The 15,004-nt window shown below is 43.1% G+C and overlaps 18 non-coding genes and 1 pseudogene across 18 annotated transcripts; all 19 read left to right on the top strand.

The window, feature by feature from the left end:
* The first annotated feature begins 2,436 nt into the window (after positions 1–2,436).
* On the top strand, positions 2,437–2,639 carry LOC135719571 (U4 spliceosomal RNA; annotated as a pseudogene).
* Positions 2,640–3,739: 1,100 nt separating this feature from the next.
* Positions 3,740–3,811, top strand: trnah-gug (transfer RNA histidin (anticodon GUG)). Its single transcript has one exon. It is a non-coding gene; the product is annotated as a tRNA-His (tRNA).
* Positions 3,812–3,925: 114 nt separating this feature from the next.
* Positions 3,926–4,007, top strand: trnas-uga (transfer RNA serine (anticodon UGA)). The gene has a single exon. It is a non-coding gene; the product is annotated as a tRNA-Ser (tRNA).
* Positions 4,008–4,886: 879 nt separating this feature from the next.
* On the top strand, positions 4,887–5,027 carry LOC135719488 (U4 spliceosomal RNA). The gene has a single exon (XR_010521125.1). It is a non-coding gene; the product is annotated as a U4 spliceosomal RNA (small nuclear RNA).
* Positions 5,028–5,634: 607 nt separating this feature from the next.
* trnak-uuu (transfer RNA lysine (anticodon UUU)) lies at positions 5,635–5,707 on the top strand. Its single transcript has one exon. It is a non-coding gene; the product is annotated as a tRNA-Lys (tRNA).
* Positions 5,708–6,153: 446 nt separating this feature from the next.
* trnah-gug (transfer RNA histidin (anticodon GUG)) lies at positions 6,154–6,225 on the top strand. Its single transcript has one exon. It is a non-coding gene; the product is annotated as a tRNA-His (tRNA).
* A 114-nt stretch (positions 6,226–6,339) lies between these two features.
* On the top strand, positions 6,340–6,421 carry trnas-uga (transfer RNA serine (anticodon UGA)). The gene has a single exon. It is a non-coding gene; the product is annotated as a tRNA-Ser (tRNA).
* Positions 6,422–7,304: 883 nt separating this feature from the next.
* LOC135719487 (U4 spliceosomal RNA) lies at positions 7,305–7,445 on the top strand. Its single transcript, XR_010521124.1, has one exon. It is a non-coding gene; the product is annotated as a U4 spliceosomal RNA (small nuclear RNA).
* A 607-nt stretch (positions 7,446–8,052) lies between these two features.
* On the top strand, positions 8,053–8,125 carry trnak-uuu (transfer RNA lysine (anticodon UUU)). Its single transcript has one exon. It is a non-coding gene; the product is annotated as a tRNA-Lys (tRNA).
* Positions 8,126–8,571: 446 nt separating this feature from the next.
* On the top strand, positions 8,572–8,643 carry trnah-gug (transfer RNA histidin (anticodon GUG)). Its single transcript has one exon. It is a non-coding gene; the product is annotated as a tRNA-His (tRNA).
* Positions 8,644–8,757: 114 nt separating this feature from the next.
* On the top strand, positions 8,758–8,839 carry trnas-uga (transfer RNA serine (anticodon UGA)). The gene has a single exon. It is a non-coding gene; the product is annotated as a tRNA-Ser (tRNA).
* An 883-nt stretch (positions 8,840–9,722) lies between these two features.
* On the top strand, positions 9,723–9,862 carry LOC135719568 (U4 spliceosomal RNA). The gene has a single exon (XR_010521200.1). It is a non-coding gene; the product is annotated as a U4 spliceosomal RNA (small nuclear RNA).
* A 607-nt stretch (positions 9,863–10,469) lies between these two features.
* Positions 10,470–10,542, top strand: trnak-uuu (transfer RNA lysine (anticodon UUU)). The gene has a single exon. It is a non-coding gene; the product is annotated as a tRNA-Lys (tRNA).
* A 632-nt stretch (positions 10,543–11,174) lies between these two features.
* Positions 11,175–11,256, top strand: trnas-uga (transfer RNA serine (anticodon UGA)). The gene has a single exon. It is a non-coding gene; the product is annotated as a tRNA-Ser (tRNA).
* An 880-nt stretch (positions 11,257–12,136) lies between these two features.
* On the top strand, positions 12,137–12,277 carry LOC135719486 (U4 spliceosomal RNA). Its single transcript, XR_010521123.1, has one exon. It is a non-coding gene; the product is annotated as a U4 spliceosomal RNA (small nuclear RNA).
* Positions 12,278–12,884: 607 nt separating this feature from the next.
* Positions 12,885–12,957, top strand: trnak-uuu (transfer RNA lysine (anticodon UUU)). Its single transcript has one exon. It is a non-coding gene; the product is annotated as a tRNA-Lys (tRNA).
* Positions 12,958–13,403: 446 nt separating this feature from the next.
* trnah-gug (transfer RNA histidin (anticodon GUG)) lies at positions 13,404–13,475 on the top strand. The gene has a single exon. It is a non-coding gene; the product is annotated as a tRNA-His (tRNA).
* Positions 13,476–13,589: 114 nt separating this feature from the next.
* trnas-uga (transfer RNA serine (anticodon UGA)) lies at positions 13,590–13,673 on the top strand. Its single transcript has one exon. It is a non-coding gene; the product is annotated as a tRNA-Ser (tRNA).
* Positions 13,674–14,537: 864 nt separating this feature from the next.
* On the top strand, positions 14,538–14,678 carry LOC135719565 (U4 spliceosomal RNA). The gene has a single exon (XR_010521197.1). It is a non-coding gene; the product is annotated as a U4 spliceosomal RNA (small nuclear RNA).
* Positions 14,679–15,004: the final 326 nt, after the last annotated feature.

Here is a 15,004-nt window from a genome sequence, read left to right as displayed (position 1 = left end):
ATCGAGTTGATCCTAACCAGGGGCCCGTTCTTCGTACGTCGCTTAATACATCCGAGATCAAATGAGACATCCGAGAAGTTTAGATCTGGCTAATTATAATCTCGCTTATTTGGTTCTTTGAACACCACTGCTGTTGATGATTATTATGGCAGGATTGAATTATCTGAGATCACTGCGCGTTCGTGCACTGCAAGAAAAGTCAATACATATCGATAGTAGAAACACTGATCAGCCACGCTGTGATTGGCCAGTTGTTACAATGGCCAAGAACACGCCCATTTTTAACCCCTGCAGTCTGAGAGCTATTGATGGAAGGTTGTGAACTTTTTATGTGACTGAATTTAAAAACCCAGTTAAAGCTACTTTAGTACATAAATCACCATAAATAATGTAAAATTTTCTGTAAAAATATAATCTTGATATCTTTACTATGCTTGTCAAAGATTGAAATTAATGATTGTAATTAAAATTTGATGCTCCTAAAGTACTTTAAGTCTCTTTTAAAAACAGTTAAATGCTATTTTGTCTGTTTGTAACAGCAACTTAAAAAGCAGAATAAAAAACACAGGTGGTGGCCCTCCATCTTCATGTGATGTGCTGGCAGGAGTGATGTCTCTAAACTGGCTGATTGTACAGATCATCTCTGGAGCAGTTGCTCTTTCTTAAACCGACAGCCAATGCAACAATTTAATTCCTGATAAATAAAATTTTAATTGAAGTGTATTATAAGATAGTGTTTTCCTCTCTTTTGTGCAGTTGTAGATAATACACCAACACTTTTAGCAGTTTCCAATAATGTGGTTAATAAAGTATGATGTGCAGTATAAGGGAATGGTAATGTTATTCTACATCAAAAGATTATAAAATACAACCGTTTCTGATAGCAATGCACATGACAGTAAAGAAATCCTCTCAGATGGTAGTCCTTTAGAGAAACTATATGCAAGTGGTTAAATAAGTTTACTTCAATTGCATTATTCTTAACTGATTTCTGACTATATTAGCAAAATTAGCAGTATTCCACGTTAACTGAAAGTCCTGCATCTGCTTAGTCTGCACAGAAAAGTGTAGTAAAGAAGATAAAGATATGTGAAAATATGTGCAAAAAACTTATTTGGTTATTTTGGTCATTTTTGTCACAGAACAGGGACAGGGTATTTGTAGACAACGTTTTAAAGATAGAACAGATAGAAATTACTAAACGAAAACCCTTTCATGCATGACATTGTAAGCTACTTGATAATCTAAAGACAAAACTAAAATAGGAGATTAGTTTATTCAAATGAAAATTATTTCACACTGAGTAATAGTCTTTATTGTACATAACATCTATTAGTGCTGGGTATGATTAATTGCTGTTTTTATGAAGGAAAATTCAAACAAATTTAAAATGAATGTGATCAGCATGTCATTCGTTTAAGAATAATAATCAAACAACTGTTACACAAAAACAAGTCGCACAAGTACAGAAAAAATATATTTGTTATATTATATATTTTTTAAATAACATCGCTAAAAGATTTAGTTAATATATTCTTTTTTTATTACGTGTTGAATTTGAAAAGCTCTTTATATTAATCATGCATCTTACGCAGATTGCGCTCGTATAATGAAGAATACGCGACTGCGTCAGACTTTCCGTATCACATCCGCTTAAAAAGGTACAAACTAATCTTGTTTACATGAAATAAGCCTGCTCCCGAGCAGGTTTGAGCTTACGGACCTGTTGCTATGACACCAAGTTTAGAATGAGCTTCGAAGAACCAAATAATCCAAGATCATGCCAAATCATCAACAATCAAATCCAGCTAACTGAGTTAGCGACGTACGAAGAACGGGCCCCTGAGCCATGTTCTAAGATGTTAAGGATTAAGGCCCCACCCTTTTGTTTTCACAATTACCATAATTCCCTGCCCCAGCTTGTTGTCCTTAATTCATTTAAAAATGTTTTGCACTCATGCTTTTCCTAATAGACAGCGAATAATGAGTAAACCTCTGGTGAAGATCTCTTACCTGTCGAAAAGGCAAAACATACAGCAAAGCCATACCACCTTCTTCTTCTTCTTCTTCTTCGTTTAATGGCAAGTAGCACCAACTTTAAGGTGCATTATCGCCACCTTCTGTGTTGGAGTGTGGACAAGAGTTTGTCCCCACATAAAAAGAACCTAGATTCTCTTAATCAATCCTGTTATCTTTAAATAATGAAATGATCTCTTCAAGCCGTAACCGATTGTATTCTAAGGGTTCAAGTCAACAATTCCCACTTGCCTATTTTCCATCTGCAACGTTTACCCTTTCCTCAATATACTTTCGTCAAAAACAAACAACATGCTCTAAAAGCAGCATCTGAAGTCTAATCTCAGTTTAAAGCTTGATTACCACCATGTCGTCCAGCGTCCAGGTATGTGCACATGAAAGGTCGTGACCTTTGCCGTCATTCTTTCGCAGAGGCAATATCGTAGCCTATGAGGTTTATCCGAGGCGTGATCTTTGCTGGTTAAAAACTTTACCCAATGTTTTTGTAAGATAATAAATGACCTCCAGCTATTATCAGATTTGTTTCATGTTGCCACAATCAAGATGCCAGGATGACTTGAAATACAGTCAGCTTTGGCAATTTTTGCCAGTCTCTTAAGAGACTTACAAGGTCGTTGTAAATGAAAGATGTCTGCTAGTGTTGTTAGTAGTGAGATTAGGGGAATCAAAATTCCATCCCAATCGTTGGTGTCACATTCATTTCAATCTTTAATGTGGAAGTCAACGTTAAAGATATTAAGGTTATGTTTTTACAGAGTGTTCTCTACGTCATATGTGATGATTTTGCGGAGAAAAGAGAAAATCATAAACTTGATTTAGCTGGCTTTTCACAGGCAGGGTCACGTTTTTGTCACACGTGCTTTATCTCGTGCACCTCAATAGTCAGTTCATCATGTTACGCAGACACACCTACACTTCCTTCAGCTTAATAACGCTGCCTCTCTGGTGACGTTTTGGAGAACGGCTGCTTTTTCCTCAAGAGAAGACTGTCTCAAGCTGAAGCAAGACTTCTCCCCTTAAAGAGCTCTTACGTATTCTGTTAGAAGACTGAAGCAGGTGCCGGCTCATTCTGGCCTTCTAGTAACATTTACTCTGTCCACAGACCAATGAGTAATGAACAGGTCATGATAAAGAAATCCCAATCCTTGTCTGCCAACATTATCAGACCGTAGGAGGCATGAGAGGTGATGCCCTGGTACTGAAGCATGAGCCATCAGACTTTTAATCTGAGGGTCCAGGGTTCAAGTCCCTGTTCGGGCGATGAGTGCATGTTTGTGTCCTGCCGTCTGCGATCGTCTCCCTCGTTTGGGTCGGCCTCGAGGACGTATTGTATTTTGAAGGGCGGATTCTCGGACAGAGGATGACTTGTCCTCGACTAAAATAAATGTAAGAGCTGTCCAAACTGAAAAGAACTTTCACTGACACCATTGCCCTTTGCTTTGCCGTGAAATGCACACAAGTAATGTTTTTAATAAGGCATGATTGTTAAAACTAGTTGTATTGCTTAATTAAACTGAGGCCTAGTCCTGTCTTAAACTAATCCCTGTGCGGGAAACCACCCCTGAGAGACATTTTGCTTAAGGTTTGCAGATGAAAGTAAACAAAAAATTGATTGAGACCTCAGAAAATGAATGCCAAGCACCTTCCGGCCGACGCACTCAGGCAAACCTGGAGGCACAGCCATGCCGGAGCCTGGTGGCACGCCGTGATCGTATAGTGGTTAGTACTCTGCGTTGTGGCCGCAGCAACCCCGGTTCGAATCCGGGTCACGGCAGTCCACCCAGGGATGTGGGTGGATCATCCCAACGCTGACCCTTTTGTACCTAACTGACCGACAAGTTCTTTTCAGCACACAACAAGCCCAGAGGGTTTGCAAGGATGACTCGTTGTAGTCGTGGCCGAGTGGTTAAGGCGATGGACTTGAAATCCATTGGGGTCTCCCCGCTCAGGTTCAAACCCTGCCGACTACGTGTGTCTGCTCCCTGGCTTCAGAGCTTCGCTTGTTGGTCGTTCCAGCTCACGAAGTGCTGTATTTCTGCTGCTCAAGTTGTTACCATTGGATTTGCGGATGGAAAACTAAGCAGCCTGTCGTAGTTTCTCCTGTGTGTGTTCAACAAGCAGCCCTGTTGTCAAGTGATGCAGCTTCCGTTGTCATATTGTCCATAAACAGCTCGCACAACATGAAACCAAAAAAGAGCTGGAACAGGTTTTTGTTTAGAAAGGATGTGCATTGTGGCTAATCGAGTTGATCCTAACCTGAGCCATGTTCTAAGATGTTAAGGATTAAGGCCCCACCCTTTTGTTTTCACAATTACCATAATTCCCTGCCCCGGCTTGTTGTCCTTAATTCATTTAAAAATGTTTTGCACTCATGCTTTTCCTAATAGACAGCGAATAATGAGTAAACCTCTGGTGAAGATCTCTTACCTGTCGAAAAGGCAAAACATACAGCAAAGCCATACCACCTTCTTCTTCTTCTTCTTCGTCGTTTAATGGCAAGTAGCACCAACTTTAAGGTGCATTATCGCCACCTTCTGTGTTGGAGTGTGGACAAGAGTTTGTCCCCACATAAAAAGAACCTAGATTCTCTTAATCAATCCTGTTATCTTTAAATAATGAAATGATCTCTTCAAGCCGTAACCGATTGTATTCTAAGGGTTCAAGTCACAATTCCCACTTGCCTATTTTCCATCTGCAACGTTTACCCTTTCCTCAATATACTTTCGTCAAAAACAAACAACATGCTCTAAAAGCAGCATCTGAAGTCTAATCTCAGTTTAAAGCTTGATTACCACCAGGTCGTCCAGCGTCCAGGTATGTGCACATGAAAGGTCGTGACCTTTGCCGTCATTCTTTCGCAGAGGCAATATCGTAGCCTATGAGGTTTATCCGAGGCGTGATCTTTGCTGGTTGAAAACTTTACCCAATACCCCGCCAGGATGACTTGAAATACAGTCAGCTTTGGCAATTTTTGCCAGTCTCTTAAGAGACTTACAGGGTCGTTGTAAATGAAAGATGTCTGCTAGTGTTGTTAGTAGTGAGATTAGGGGAATCAAAGTTCCATCCCAATCGTTGGTGTCACATTCATTTCAATCTTTAATGTGGAAGTCAACGTTAAAGATATTAAGGTTATGTTTTTACAGAGTGTTCTCTACGTCATATGTGATGATTTTGCGGAGAAAAGAGAAAATCATAAAAATGATTTAGCTGGCTTTTCACAGGCAGGGTCACGTTTTTGTCACACGTGCTTTATCTCGTGCACCTCAATAGTCAGTTCTTCATGTTACGCAGACACACCTACACTTCCTTCAGCTTAGTAACGCTGCCTCTCTGGTGACGTTTTGGAGAACGGCTGCTTTTTCCTCAAGAGAAGACTGTCTCAAGCTGAAGCAAGACTTCTCCCCTTAAAGAGCTCTTACGTACTCTGTTAGAAGACTGAAGCAGGTGCCGGCTCATTCTGGCCTTCTAGTAACATTTACTCTGTCCACAGACCAATGAGTAATGAACAGGTCATGATAAAGAAATCCCAATCCTTGTTTGCCAACATTATCAGACCGTAGGAGGCATGAGAGGTGATGCCCTGGTACTGAAGCATTAGCCCGGATAGCTCAGTCGGTAGAGCATCAGACTTTTAATCTGAGGGTCCAGGGTTCAAGTCCCTGTTCGGGCGATGAGTGCATGTTTGTGTCCTGCCGTCTGCGATCGTCTCCCCTTGGCGTTTGGGTCGGCCTCGAGGACGTATTGTATTTTGAAGGGCGGTTTCTCGGACAGAGGATGACTTGTCCTCGACTAAAATAAATGTAAGAGCTGTCCAAACTGAAAAGAACTTTCACTGACACCATTGCCCTTTGCTTTGCCGTGAAATGCACACAAGTAATGTTTTTAATAAGGCATGATTGTTAAAACTAGTTGTATTGCTTAATTAAACTGAGGCCTAGTCCTGTCTTAAACTAATCCCTGTGCGGGAAACCACCCCTGAGAGACATTTTGCTTAAGGTTTGCAGATGAAAGTAAACAAAAAATTGATTGAGACCTCAGAAAATGAATGCCAAGCACCTTCCGGCCGACGCACTCAGGCAAACCTGGAGGCACAGCCATGCCGGAGCCTGGTGGCACGCCGTGATCGTATAGTGGTTAGTACTCTGCGTTGTGGCCGCAGCAACCCCGGTTCGAATCCGGGTCACGGCAGTCCACCCAGGGATGTGGGTGGATCATCCCAACGCTGACCCTTTTGTACCTAACTGACCGACAAGTTCTTTTCAGCACACAACAAGCCCAGAGGGTTTGCAAGGATGACTCGTTGTAGTCGTGGCCGAGTGGTTAAGGCGATGGACTTGAAATCCATTGGGGTCTCCCCGCGCAGGTTCAAACCCTGCCGACTACGTGTGTCTGCTCCCTGGCTTCAGAGCTTCGCTTGTTGGTCGTTCCAGCTCACGAAGTGCTGTATTTCTGCTGCTCAAGTTGTTACCATTGGATTTGCGGATGGAAAACTAAGCAGCCTGTCGTAGTTTCCCCTGTGTGTGTTCAACAAGCAGCCCTGTTGTCAAGTGATGCAGCTTCCGTTGTCATATTGTCCATAAACAGCTCGCACAACATGAAACCAAAAAAGAGCTGGAACAGGTTTTTGTTTAGAAAGGATGTGCATTGTGGCTAATCGAGTTGATCCTAACCTGAGCCATGTTCTAAGATGTTAAGGATTAAGGCCCCACCCTTTTGTTTTCACAATTACCATAATTCCCTGCCCCGGCTTGTTGTCCTTAATTCATTTAAAAATGTTTTGCACTCATGCTTTTCCTAATAGACAGCGAATAATGAGTAAACCTCTGGTGAAGATCTCTTACCTGTCGAAAAGGCAAAACATACAGCAAAGCCATACCACCTTCTTCTTCTTCTTCTTCGTCGTCGTTTAATGGCAAGTAGCACCAACTTTAAGGTGCATTATCGCCACCTTCTGTGTTGGAGTGTGGACAAGAGTTTGTCCCCACATAAAAAGAACCTAGATTCTCTTAATCAATCCTGTTATCTTTAAATAATGAAATGATCTCTTCAAGCCGTAACCGATTGTATTCTAAGGGTTCAAGTCAACAATTCCCACTTGCCTATTTTCCATCTGCAACGTTTACCCTTTCCTCAATATACTTTCGTCAAAAACAAACAACATGCTCTAAAAGCAGCATCTGAAGTCTAATCTCAGTTTAAAGCTTGATTACCACCATGTCGTCCAGCGTCCAGGTATGTGCACATGAAAGGTCGTGACCTTTGCCGTCATTCTTTCGCAGAGGCAATATCGTAGCCTATGAGGTTTATCCGAGGCGTGATCTTTGCTGGTTGAAAACTTTACCCAATACCCCGCCAGGATGACTTGAAATACAGTCAGCTTTGGCAATTTTTGCCAGTCTCTTAAGAGACTTACAAGGTCGTTGTAAATGAAAGATGTCTGCTAGTGTTGTTAGTAGTGAGATTAGGGGAATCAAAGTTCCATCCCAATCGTTGGTGTCACATTCATTTCAATCTTTAATGTGGAAGTCAACGTTAAAGATATTAAGGTTATGTTTTTACAGAGTGTTCTCTACGTCATATGTGATGATTTTGCGGAGAAAAGAGAAAATCATAAAAATGATTTAGCTGGCTTTTCACAGGCAGGGTCACGTTTTTGTCACACGTGCTTTATCTCGTGCACCTCAATAGTCAGTTCATCATGTTACGCAGACACACCTACACTTCCTTCAGCTTAGTAACGCTGCCTCTCTGGTGACGTTTTGGAGAACGGCTGCTTTTTCCTCAAGAGAAGACTGTCTCAAGCTGAAGCAAGACTTCTCCCCTTAAAGAGCTCTTACGTATTCTGTTAGAAGACTGAAGCAGGTGCCGGCTCATTCTGGCCTTCTAGTAACATTTACTCTGTCCACAGACCAATGAGTAATGAACAGGTCATGATAAAGAAATCCCAATCCTTGTCTGCCAACATTATCAGACCGTAGGAGGCATGAGAGGTGATGCCCTGGTACTGAAGCATTAGCCCGGATAGCTCAGTCGGTAGAGCATCAGACTTTTAATCTGAGGGTCCAGGGTTCAAGTCCCTGTTCGGGCGATGAGTGCATGTTTGTGTCCTGCCGTCTGCGATCGTCTCCCCCCGGTGTTTGGGTCGGCCTCGAGGACGTATAGTATTTTGAAGGGCGGTTTCTCGGACAGAGGATGACTTGTCCTCGACTAAAATAAATGTAAGAGCTGTCCAAACTGAAAAGAACTTTCACTGACACCATTGCCCTTTGCTTTGCCGTGAAATGCACACAAGTAATGTTTTTAATAAGGCATGATTGTTAAAACTAGTTGTATTGCTTAATTAAACTGAGGCCTAGTCCTGTCTTAAACTAATCCCTGTGCGGGAAACCACCCCTGAGAGACATTTTGCTTAAGGTTTGCAGATGAAAGTAAACAAAAAATTGATTGAGACCTCAGAAAATGAATGCCAAGCACCTTCCGGCCGACGCACTCAGGCAAACCCGGAGGCACAGCCATGCCGGAGCCTGGTGGCACGCCGTGATCGTATAGTGGTTAGTACTCTGCGTTGTGGCCGCAGCAACCCCGGTTCGAATCCGGGTCACGGCAGTCCACCCAGGGATGTGGGTGGATCATCCCAACGCTGACCCTTTTGTACCTAACTGACCGACAAGTTCTTTTCAGCACACAACAAGCCCAGAGAGTTTGCAAGGATGACTCGTTGTAGTCGTGGCCGAGTGGTTAAGGCGATGGACTTGAAATCCATTGGGGTCTCCCCGCGCAGATTCAAACCCTGCCGACTACGTGTGTCTGCTCCCTGGCTTCAGAGCTTCGCTTGTTGGTCGTTCCAGCTCACGAAGTGCTGTATTTCTGCTGCTCAAGTTGTTACCATTGGATTTGCGGATGGAAAACTAAGCAGCCTGTCGTAGTTTCTCCTGTGTGTGTTCAACAAGCAGCCCTGTTGTCAAGTGATGCAGCTTCCGTTGTCATATTGTCCATAAACAGCTCGCACAACATGAAACCAAAAAAGAGCTGGAACAGGTTTTTGTTTAGAAAGGATGTGCATTGTGGCTAATCGAGTTGATCCTAACCTGAGCCATGTTCTAAGATGTTAAGGATTAAGGCCCCACCCTTTTGTTTTCACAATTACCATAATTCCCTGCCCCGGCTTGTTGTCCTTAATTCATTTAAAAATGTTTTGCACTCATGCTTTTCCTAATAGACAGCGAATAATGAGTAAACCTCTGGTGAAGATCTCTTACCTGTCGAAAAGGCAAAACATACAGCAAAGCCATACCACCTTCTTCTTCTTCTTCTTCTTCGTCGTTTAATGGCAAGTAGCACCAACTTTAAGGTGCATTATCGCCACCTTCTGTGTTGGAGTGTGGACAAGAGTTTGTCCCCACATAAAAAGAACCTAGATTCTCTTAATCAATCCTGTTATCTTTAAATAATGAAATGATCTCTTCAAGCCATAACCGATTGTATTCTAAGGGTTCAAGTCAACAATTCCCACTTGCCTATTTTCCATCTGCAACGTTTACCCTTTCCTCAATATACTTTCGTCAAAAACAAACAACATGCTCTAAAAGCAGCATCTGAAGTCTAATCTCAGTTTAAAGCTTGATTACCACCATGTCGTCCAGCGTCCAGGTATGTGCAGATGAAAGGTCGTGACCTTTGCTGTCATTCTTTCGCAGAGGCAATATCGTAGCCTATGAGGTTTATCCGAGGCGTGATCTCTGTGGTTGAAAACTTTACCCAATACCCCGCCAGGATGACTTGAAATACAGTCAGCTTTGGCAATTTTTGCCAGTCTCTTAAGAGACTTACAAGGTCGTTGTAAATGAAAGATGTCTGCTAGTGTTGTTAGTAGTGAGATTAGGGGAATCAAAGTTCCATCCCAATCGTTGGTGTCACATTCATTTCAATCTTTAATGTGGAAGTCAACGTTAAAGATATTAAGGTTATGTTTTTACAGAGTGTTCTCTACGTCATATGTGATGATTTTGCAGAGAAAAGAGAAAATCATAAAAATGATTTAGCTGGCTTTTCACAGGCAGGGTGACGTTTTTGTCACACGTGCTTTATCTCGTGCACCTCAATAGTCAGTTCATCATGTTACGCAGACACACCTACACTTCCTTCAGCTTAGTAACGCTGCCTCTCTGGTGACGTTTTGGAGAACGGCTGCTTTTTCCTCAAGAGAAGACTGTCTCAAGCTGAAGCAAGACTTCTCCCCTTAAAGAGCTCTTACGTACTCTGTTAGAAGACTGAAGCAGGTGCCGGCTCATTCTGGCCTTCTAGTAACATTTACTCTGTCCACAGACCAATGAGTAATGAACAGGTCATGATAAAGAAATCCCAATCCTTGTCTGCCAACATTATCATACCGTAGGAGGCATGAGAGGTGATGCCCTGGTACTGAAGCATGAGCCCGGATAGCTCAGTCGGTAGAGCATCAGACTTTTAATCTGAGGGTCCAGGGTTCAAGTCCCTGTTCGGGCGATAAGTGCATGTTTGTGTCCTGCCTTCTGCGATCGTCTCCCCTTGGCATTTGGGTCGGCCTCGAGGACGTATTGGATTTTGAAGGGCGGTTTCTCGGAAAGAGGATGACTTGTCCTCGACTAAAATAAATGTAAGAGCTGTCCAAACTGAAAAGAACTTTCACTGACACCATTGCCCTTTGCTTTGCCGTGAAATGCACACAAGTAATGTTTTTAATAAGGCATGATTGTTAAAACTAGTTGTATTGCTTAATTAAACTGAGGCCTAGTCCTGTCTTAAACTAATCCCTGTGCGGGAAACCACCCCTGAGAGACATTTTGCTTAAGGTTTGCAGATGAAAGTAAACAAAAAATTGATTGAGACCTCAGAAAATGAATGCCAAGCACCTTCCGGCCGACGCACTCAGGCAAACCTGGAGGCACAGCCATGCCGGAGCCTGGTGGCACGCCGTGATCGTATAGTGGTTAGTACTCTGCGTTGTGGCCGCAGCAACCCCGGTTCGAATCTGGGTCACGGCAGTCCACCCAGGGATGTGGGTGGATCATCCCAACGCTGACCCTTTTGTACCTAACTGACCGACAAGTTCTTTTCAGCACACAACAAGCCCAGAGGGTTTGCAAGGATGACTCGTTGTAGTCGTGGCCGAGTGGTTAAGGCGATGGACTTGAAATCCATTGGGGTCTCCCCGCGCAGGTTCAAACCCTGCCGACTACGTGTGTCTGCTCCCTGGCTTCAGAGCTTCGCTTGTTGGTCGTTCCAGCTCACGAAGTGCTGTATTTCTGCTGCTCAAGTTGTTACCATTGGATTTGCGGATGGAAAACTAAGCAGCCTGTCGTAGTTTCTCCTGTGTGTGTTCAACAAGCAGCCCTGTTGTCAAGTGATGCAGCTTCCGTTGTCATATTGTCCATAAACAGCTCGCACAACATGAAACCAAAAAAGAGCTGGAACAGGTTTTTGTTTAGAAAGGATGTGCATTGTGGCTAATCGAGTTGATCCTAACCTGAGCCATGTTCTAAGATGTTAAGGATTAAGGCCCCACCCTTTTGTTTTCACAATTACCATAATTCCCTGCCCCGGCTTGTTGTCCTTAATTCATTTAAAAATGTTTTGCACTCATGCTTTTCCTAATAGACAGCGAATAATGAGTAAACCTCTGGTGAAGATCTCTTACCTGTCGAAAAGGCAAAACATACAGCAAAGCCATACCACCTTCTTCTTCTTCTTCTTCGTCGTTTAATGGCAAGTAGCACCAACTTTAAGGTGCATTATCGCCACCTTCTGTGTTGGAGTGTGGACAAGAGTTTGTCCCCACATAAAAAGAACCTAGATTCTCTTAATCAATCCTGTTATCTTTAAATAATGAAATGATCTCTTCAAGCCGTAACCGATTGTATTCTAAGGGTTCAAGTCAACAATTCCCACTTGCCTATTTTCCATCTGCAACGTTTACCCTTTCCTCAATATACTTTCGTCAAAAACAAACAACATGCTCTAAAAGCAGCATCTGAAGTCTAATCTCAGTTTAAAGCTTGATTACCACCATGTCGTCCAGCGTCCAGGTATGTGCACATGAAAGGTCGTGACCTTTGCCGTCATTCTTTCGCAGAGGCAATATCGTAGCCTATGAGGTTTATCCGAGGCGTGATCTTTGCTGGTTGAAAACTTTACCCAATACCCCGCCAGGATGACTTGAAATACAGTCAGCTTTGGCAATTTTTGCCAGTCTCTTAAGAGACTTACAAGGTCGTTGTAAATGAAAGATGTCTGCTAGTGTTGTTAGTAGTGAGATTAGGGGAATCAAAGTTCCATCCCAATCGTTGGTGTCACATTCATTTCAATCTTTAATGTGGAAGTCAACGTTAAAGATATTAAGGTTATGTTTTTACAGAGTGTTCTCTACGTCATATGTGATGATTTTGCGGAGAAAAGAGAAAATCATAAAAATGATTTAGCTGGCTTTTCACAGGCAGGGTCACGTTTTTGTCACACGTGCTTTATCTCGTGCACCTCAATAGTCAGTTCATCATGTTACGCAGACACACCTACACTTCCTTCAGCTTAGTAACGCTGCCTCTCTGGTGACGTTTTGGAGAACGGCTGCTTTTTCCTCAAGAGAAGACTGTCTCAAGCTGAAGCAAGACTTCTCCCCTTAAAGAGCTCTTACGTACTCTGTTAGAAGACTGAAGCAGGTGCCGGCTCATTCTGGCCTTCTAGTAACATTTACTCTGTCCACAGACCAATGAGTAATGAACAGGTCATGATAAAGAAATCCCAATCCTTGTTTGCCAACATCATCAGACCGTAGGAGGCATGAGAGGTGATGCCCTGGTACTGAAGGATTAGCCCGGATAGCTCAGTCGGTAGAGCATCAGACTTTTAATCTGAGGGTCCAGGGTTCAAGTCCCTGTTCGGGCGATGAGTGCATGTTTGTGTCCTGCCGTCTGCGATCGTCTCCCCTTGGCGTTTGGGTCGGCCTCGAGGACGTATTGGATTTTGAAGGGCGGTTTCTCGGACAGAGGATGACTTGTCCTCGACTAAAATAAATGTAAGAGCTGTCCAAACTGAAAAGAACTTTCACTGACACCATTGCCCTTTGCTTTGCCGTGAAATGCACACAAGTAATGTTTTTAATAAGGCATGATTGTTAAAACTAGTTGTATTGCTTAATTAAACTGAGGCCTAGTCCTGTCTTAAACTAATCCCTGTGCGGGAAACCACCCCTGAGAGACATTTTGCTTAAGGTTTGCAGATGAAAGTAAACAAAAAATTGATTGAGACCTCAGAAAATGAATGCCAAGCACCTTTCGGCCGACGCACTAAGGCAAACCTGGAGGCACAGCCATGCCGGAGCCTGGTGGCACGCCGTGATCGTATAGTGGTTAGTACTCTGCGTTGTGGCCGCAGCAACCCCGGTTCGAATCCGGGTCACGGCAGTCCACCCAGGGATGTGGGTGGATCATCCCAACGCTGACCCTTTTGTACCTAACTGACCGACAAGTTCTTTTCAGCACACAACAAGCCCAGAGGGTTTGCAAGGATGACTCGTTGCAGTCGTGGCCGAGTGGTTAAGGCGATGGACTTGAAATCCATTGGGGTCTCCCCGCGCAGGTTTAAACCCTGCCGACTTTGTGTGTCTGCTCCCTGGCTTCAGAGCTTCGCTTGTTGGTCGTTCCAGCTCACGAAGTGCTGTATTTCTGCTGCTCAAGTTGTTACCATTGGATTTGCGGATGGAAAACTAAGCAGCCTGTCGTAGTTTCTCCTGTGTGTGTTCAACAAGCAGCCCTGTTGTCAAGTGATGCAGCTTCCGTTGTCATATTGTCCATAAACAGCTCGCACAACATGAAACCAAAAAAGAGCTGGAACAGGTTTTTGTTTAGAAAGGATGTGCATTGTGGCTAATCGAGTTGATCCTAACCTGAGCCATGTTCTAAGATGTTAAGGATTAAGGCCCCACCCTTTTGTTTTCACAATTACCATAATTCCCTGCCCCGGCTTGTTGTCCTTAATTCATTTAAAAATGTTTTGCACTCATGCTTTTCCTAATAGACAGCGAATAATGAGTAAACCTCTGGTGAAGATCTCTTACCTGTCGAAAAGGCAAAACATACAGCAAAGCCATACCACCTTCTTCTTCTTCTTCTTCGTCGTTTAATGGCAAGTAGCACCAACTTTAAGGTGCATTATCGCCACCTTCTGTGTTGGAGTGTGGACAAGAGTTTGTCCCCACATAAAAAGAACCTAGATTCTCTTAATCAATCCTGTTATCTTTAAATAATGAAATGATCTCTTCAAGCCGTAACCGATTGTATTCTAAGGGTTCAAGTCAACAATTCCCACTTGCCTATTTTCCATCTGCAACGTTCACCCTTTCCTCAAAAACAAACAACATGCTCTAAAAGCAGCATCTGAAGTCTAATCTCAGTTTAAAGCTTGATTACCACCATGTCGTCCAGCGTCCAGGTATGTGCACATGAAAGGTCGTGACCTTTGCTGTCATTCTTTCGCAGAGGCAATATGGTAGCCTAAGAGGTTTATCCGAGGCGTGATCTTTGCTGGTTGAAAACTTTACCCAATACCCCGCCAGGATGACTTGAAATACAGTCAGCTTTGGCAATTTTTGCCAGTCTCTTAAGAGACTTACAAGGTCGTTGTAAATGAAAGATGTCTGCTAGTGTTGTTAGTAGTGAGATTAGGGGAATCAAAGTTCCATCCCAATCGTTGGTGTCACATTCATTTCAATCTTTAATGTGGAAGTCAACGTTAAAGATATTAAGGTTATGTTTTTACAGAGTGTTCTCTACGTCATATGTGATGATTTTGCGGAGAAAAGAGAAAATCATAAAAATGATTTAGCTGGCTTTTCACAGGCAGGGTCACGTTTTTGTCACACATGCTTTATCTCGTGCACCTCAATAGTCAGTTCATCATGTTACGCAGACACACCTACACTTCCTTCAGCTTA

This window comes from Paramisgurnus dabryanus, chromosome 14, assembly GCF_030506205.2.
Source record: "Paramisgurnus dabryanus chromosome 14, PD_genome_1.1, whole genome shotgun sequence".
In the NCBI taxonomy this organism is placed as follows: Eukaryota; Metazoa; Chordata; class Actinopteri; order Cypriniformes; family Cobitidae; genus Paramisgurnus; species Paramisgurnus dabryanus.
This window is presented reverse-complemented; position numbering and strand designations above follow the sequence as displayed.